We start from the raw sequence: 6,000 nt of genomic DNA, 5'->3' as shown, positions 1-6,000 counted from the left end.
AGAGGATTTGTAAAAACCTCCCTGGTCTGCATGAATATTGAGAACAGTTCTGAGTGACATTCTCTCATCCAGTTTCAAATGCTGCACCAGTTTCATGACATAGACTTACATTCATTTCCTGGAGACTTATCATAAGCATAAGCATAACCATGACCACTATTTGCCTCACCCTAACCCTGACCTTAAGTCTTTGCCCTAAACTTAAATGATTTATGTTATTGGAACTTGCATTTCATCGCCATAAGCAAGACATATCCCCACAATGCTTATGTCCCCACAACATGAGCAATACACGTCCACAGAAACGTGCTTTTGTGCATGTGTGCATGAGTGAGAAAGATGATGCAGCCTGAGCTGCTCACAGCACTCTAACATGATTGGTTTAGGCCGTTTTCAATTCTCAATCAATTGACTGTGTTATCTATGTGGCTACTGACCTACAGGTGTTACCATGTTTTCCTTTTGATATAAATTGTGGTAATTTATGTAAATTATTTAAACTGCAAAGGCAAGATGTTGAAAAAATACTCAATTAAAGTAAGCAGTCACTTCACCGCAGCAGTCAAAAATAGTGCTTACTGTGAACCGACAACAAAGCTTGCACAATGTACTTTCAAATTCAACTGCTGAATAATTGATACCAATATAGGTTGCATAAGCTTATATTGAAGATATTTTGTATGACCTGCAGCTTTGAATTTCTCTGCTATCCTTTCCCCTTTATCTTCCTGATCAAAGGCTGGATTTTGCTTTGACATGATGTACATCTGATGATGTACATTTTTCTACCGCCTTCCACAGTGCAAGACGAAGGTATTTTCTACTGTTGCTATGAATCCCACATTTCTTAGCCGCTCATGCAGAAGCACAATCAGGGAAAATGAGGCCATAAATTCAGCAGGGAAAGTTTGCCTCACAAAAAAAAAAGAATATTAACAGGGAAAATGATTACCTGTTAGCAATCAGAGTTAATTGGACCAACAATTTAAGCTGTATTCAGTGGTGCAACGGTAACCTGTCAGACAATCCTCCAAGACCTGAGGATTCAGTCAACAATAACAACAACAAAATAATCAAGCAGCGATTTATCTAAGGATTTAGATGGCTGAGGTAAAAAATATCCTTTTTGCATTTCTGAGCAAGAAGCTGCTGTTGAGCCACGTCATGTTATTGCTTTATTAAAAAAAACCATCAAGAAATCAAAAAGAACAATTTACTGTACAGATAAAGACCACAGGCCACATGTCTGAGTAAAAACAGCAACAAGGATTTCCAGTATAACAATAAATAAACTAACAAGTGATATGAATCATCAGTGGCAGTTACTGATGGAGGAATGTTGATGCATTCAGTTTTTCACTGCATGTGACTCTCTATCCTTCGGGCAGTAGGAGCATATATAATGGAAGCCCCAGCATATCTTGGCATGCTGGGCTCATTTCTATTTCCACTGCATCCTCACAGCAGGGGACAACCACAGTGACCCTCAATAAGCAGGACCAAACCGTGACGGTGCCCGTCCTCCGTCATGCGGCGCTGTCGTCACAGTGCAGTGACCGGCTCAACATGTGTGGTCGTGCGGGGAAGTCGGTGTTGATTGGAGCTGAACACGTCATGCTGCTGTTTCACATTAAAAGCGTTGCAACAGCAAATCATTTGAAAGGTATAAAACAGCCACAGCAAGTGTCAGCTTAGTTACTGAGGTATAGTCATGATATAATGATGACGAACTGCAGCCTCCTTTTTTAAACCTCTAGTTTTGGACATTTTTGGCACTTGTTTCATAGGTGGGTTTGAAATTTTTCAGGAATAAATGGCAAGGACGGTAAACATGCAGGCAAAAATGAAGACATGAACTCACGACGCACTGTTGCAGCAGTCTGAGTGACCTTTAAAGGGGAACTCCACCGATTTTACACATGACAGACTGTTCACAGGTCTTGGGGAGTACTACTGCATGCGTGAAAAAAGTTGCATGAAACCCACTGTGGTTGCAGACGAAGCTGCGCAAAGCCTGACAGATTGCCTCAAGTGATGTCACTTGAGTCAGCATTCATTAGGGTTGAAGACCACAAGCTTGAAAATGCAAATAAAATCTGGTGGTGTGGATTTAGAAAGAAGCGAGCTTACCAGACCTCTGTAGCCCCCTCCTCATCTCTGCTTGAGGCTAACTGCTCGAGGCTACATTTGCCGCTACTATCCTGACACAACCGACTCCCTGACCCAACTGTTGACAGTCTATGATAGCATTACTTACAGTAATACCACTGCTTTGCACAGAAGCTTTGCTTTAATCTCATCAAAAAGAGACAGGTTGCAACCATGAACCTAAAGTCTCCTCAACATGCTCGACAATGTCCTTTTCATCTGTCCCATGCCATGATATCTTCTCAGAGGACATGATTGGTCAGCTAATTAAGACTACGCCATAACTAATTTTGGATTAGTTTTGATGTAGAAAAGGATCTCTGTAGTTTCAGTGTTATTTTTAACAGCTGCTTCAGACTTTAATCAGAATTCTGCAGTAAATCTTCAGATGCAGAGTTGTTTTGCAGAGCTAACCACTCAGGCATCTGTAACTGTCCACATTAAAGGTCCAGTGTGTAAGACTCAGGGTAATCTATCAGCAGAATATGGCAGAAAAGGAATAGAATATTCATATGTATGCTTTCATTAGTGTATAATACCATACAAATAAGAATGATTGTGTTTTTGTTACTTAGAATCAGCTCTTTATAACTACAGAGGGAGTTGGTCCTCCTCCCCAGAGTCCACCATGTTTCTACAGCAGCCCAGAAGGGACAAACCAACACTGGCTCTAGAGAGCACCTTTCGCATTGTCCACAAGTCAGCTTATTGCGGCCACCCTAGGTTCTCCGAGACGCTTTAAAAGGGGGGTGAAGCAACGGCATTCCGTTGGTTGCATTCTGCAACCTCAGTGCAAGATGCCACTAAATCCTACACACTGGTCATGAACTCCTCACAAGTATGTAGTTTCTCCCACATTATGAAGTGGAATAAAATGGGCTCAAATACATTTTGGTGTCATGCAACATTTACATTGGAATCTAGTTTGATTTCCCATCTATGTGAACAATGCATAAGCAGACTGCAAGCTTTCGCAGTATTCACATACATGCAAACACATTCAGGCTATTGCATCATGTGACACTAAATCGTAGAGGCTCATATTGATCCACATATGTTGGGTGATTTCAGCTAAAAGACATGTCTTGAATATGACACAGGGCCACTCTTCAGAATGAGACCACAGGCCCCCTCAGACCAGGGGCCCCCAGTGCAGCTGCATGCATTGACTATATTTCCACCACTGGTGAGGAAAGTAAATGAGAAATCAATCAAAGACTTCATTTCATTGTATAAAAGCGCTGATCCATCACAGGGTGTTATGATCTGAAACAGCCTCTGCTCCTGTGCATGCTGCAGGACTGCTGAAAAAAAAAAAAAACACACACGCAGACAAACACGCACACACAGGAAGCAGACTGAAATATCAAAAGGTCAGCAGACAGGCAAGAGGAGAGACTGGTGTCGTTGTAAGACAGGCTGGGCCTCTGAGCTCTCTGTCCCCCAGTGTTCATCTGTGTGAAATCAAGGACACAAATGGAAATCATAAACAGGGCACGCTCTCTGTTTTTGGCCATGCATATTGCAGATGCCAGATGTGCCTTCCAATTCCTTTGGTTCATAATCATCATTCAGTCTCAGTCATCATAAAGCCAAAAATTCAACTACGGAATTATGATGGCTGAGATTATATGGAAAAATACTTAAGCCTCTTAGAGAGGGTGTATTTTATCAGTGGAAAACATTTGACTATACATACTTTTAAATAAATGATGTCCAGACATGAACCGATCTTTTAATTTATTCATGATTATGTGTCGAATGTGCATTAAAGACTGCAATGGATCCTCCTTAGATGCCACGTGGTGTCTTCACACGGTGGTCGTGTCATGTGACAATTAATATTTCAGTATTTAACTCAAATACCAAGAACATGGAACTTCTCTCTGTCTGTCCACCATTTTAGCCCTCAGTCAGAGCAGAGAGAGAGCAACACGTCACAACTACACCACAGTGCCACACAATGGCCAGGAGAGGAAAAGCATAATAGATTCAGATTAATTAAAGGGGTCATTCCACAAAGTATGGTTTATGTCTTGATAGTGTGGGAAGGAGGTTGTGTTTTCTCCCTTGTCTGTGTGTTTGGAAAATCTTAAAACACTGCAAACAAATCTGGCTGAAATTTGCAGGAAAGACAATCCTTTACCCAGGAATTAGCTGATTAGAATTTGATGATGACCAGGATGTGGGATGTCTACCATTAGACAGTGTTTATGTGCTACTGGGATGGACTTTCCCATGCATATACCAAGTGTCGGCACTAAACACGATAGCATTATGCTAGTTTGTTTAAGAATCAACACCCCCCCCCCCCCCCCCCCCCCCCCCCCCCCCCCCCCCACACACACACACACACACACAAAAATCTATGTTTCTGTTTTTTTTTTTGTGTACTGAAAACTGACTTTAACCTGCAAAACCTGTATCTAGTCCATCACATCACTTTCTGAGATGTGTCCCTCTAAGTCACCTTCAAATGCAGAGCGTTACTCAACACGTGTCAGAGAATGTGTGTCAGACATTTATGCAAAGGAATTCCAGCTTGAAGTTCAAAGATGGGTGCAAGAGACTGACTGAGAATGAACCGGTGAACTTTTTTCTGTTGTCGTTTAAAGCACATGAGCAAAATCCTTTGTAGGAGAAATGTTCAGGTTCCGTGTGTTTGCAGCTTTTTGGGCGCTGAGGGGAACTGAGCATATTGAGGACTGAATGAAAGCTAATTAGCGAAGAGGAAAGAGTGATGTATTGCTGGAGGAGGGGTGGTGTGTGCTCTTGAAGCTGGAGGGAATGTGGTCCCACACAGATCCATCACATTGAAATGCAAAGTTACTTTCGAATGTTATATGATTTTTCAAAGTGTATACCTACATAACATTCATACCAGGATTTCTCATATTTCTATGCCCTTTTATCAGAATCATATTCTGTTATCCTGGAAATAACATGTTTTTCCATCTGCAGGTGTAAATACAACCTCTAATTCTCCCTGCCAAACCTCATTATATATAACTCAATTTTCTCTACAGATTTCTTATTGGTTATAGGAATGGTTTGACATTTTTAGAAACACTTCACTTTCTTGCCTAATGTTAGATGAGAGAACTGATACCTCTCTCATGTATTTACAATAAACAAAAAGCCTCCGCCAGTGGCCAGTTAGCTTAGCTTAGCATGAAGACTGGAAACAGCTAGCCTGGCTCTGTCCAAAGGATAATAGCTTATTTGAGTCTCCACTGATCTCCTGGAGGGCCTGAGTACATCTTGGCCAAGAAACAGCCTAGTACATTAACCCGCCACAACACATGCTGTTGGTCATTTTTATACTTTGTTTTTTACGAGTTAGACAAATTAGACATATTGTATTATCTAGCCAGCTTTAGTGGTGCTGGTGGGTGAATCTGTTAACTTTGGACAGAGCCAGGGTAGCAGCTTCCCGCTGTTTCCCCTTTCTCCTACTTAAGCTGATTTATATTTTTGAGGTTGAGTCTTTTCTTAACTTCGGTGAATGCCTCTTGTGTGAGACACAATGTACTTCAGTTAGTGTCTCCTACTGCCGGGTCTTTTCTATTATATATCAAATTGGCTCGAGTACAACTCATAAATAAGTCAGCGCTCCAAAGTTGATCTTACCCGTCCGTGTAATCATACATGTGGATGCTGTGTGGAGACAGTCAGGATACAGATAGAGTATCAGTATTGATCGCTGTTACTCGCCTCTCTCCACTTTATTATAAAAAATAAATCCTGTGCACATCTTGTATCAGTACCAGAAAGCCAGAAACTGTGAGGAAGGTAGCCAAAAAAAGAACAATAAAAAAAGGAAAACACTGTTGATCCCTGCTGTATCAAATA

The sequence above is a fragment of the Chelmon rostratus genome, chromosome 1, assembly GCF_017976325.1.
Source record: "Chelmon rostratus isolate fCheRos1 chromosome 1, fCheRos1.pri, whole genome shotgun sequence".
In the NCBI taxonomy this organism is placed as follows: Eukaryota; Metazoa; Chordata; class Actinopteri; order Chaetodontiformes; family Chaetodontidae; genus Chelmon; species Chelmon rostratus.
This window is presented reverse-complemented; position numbering follows the sequence as displayed.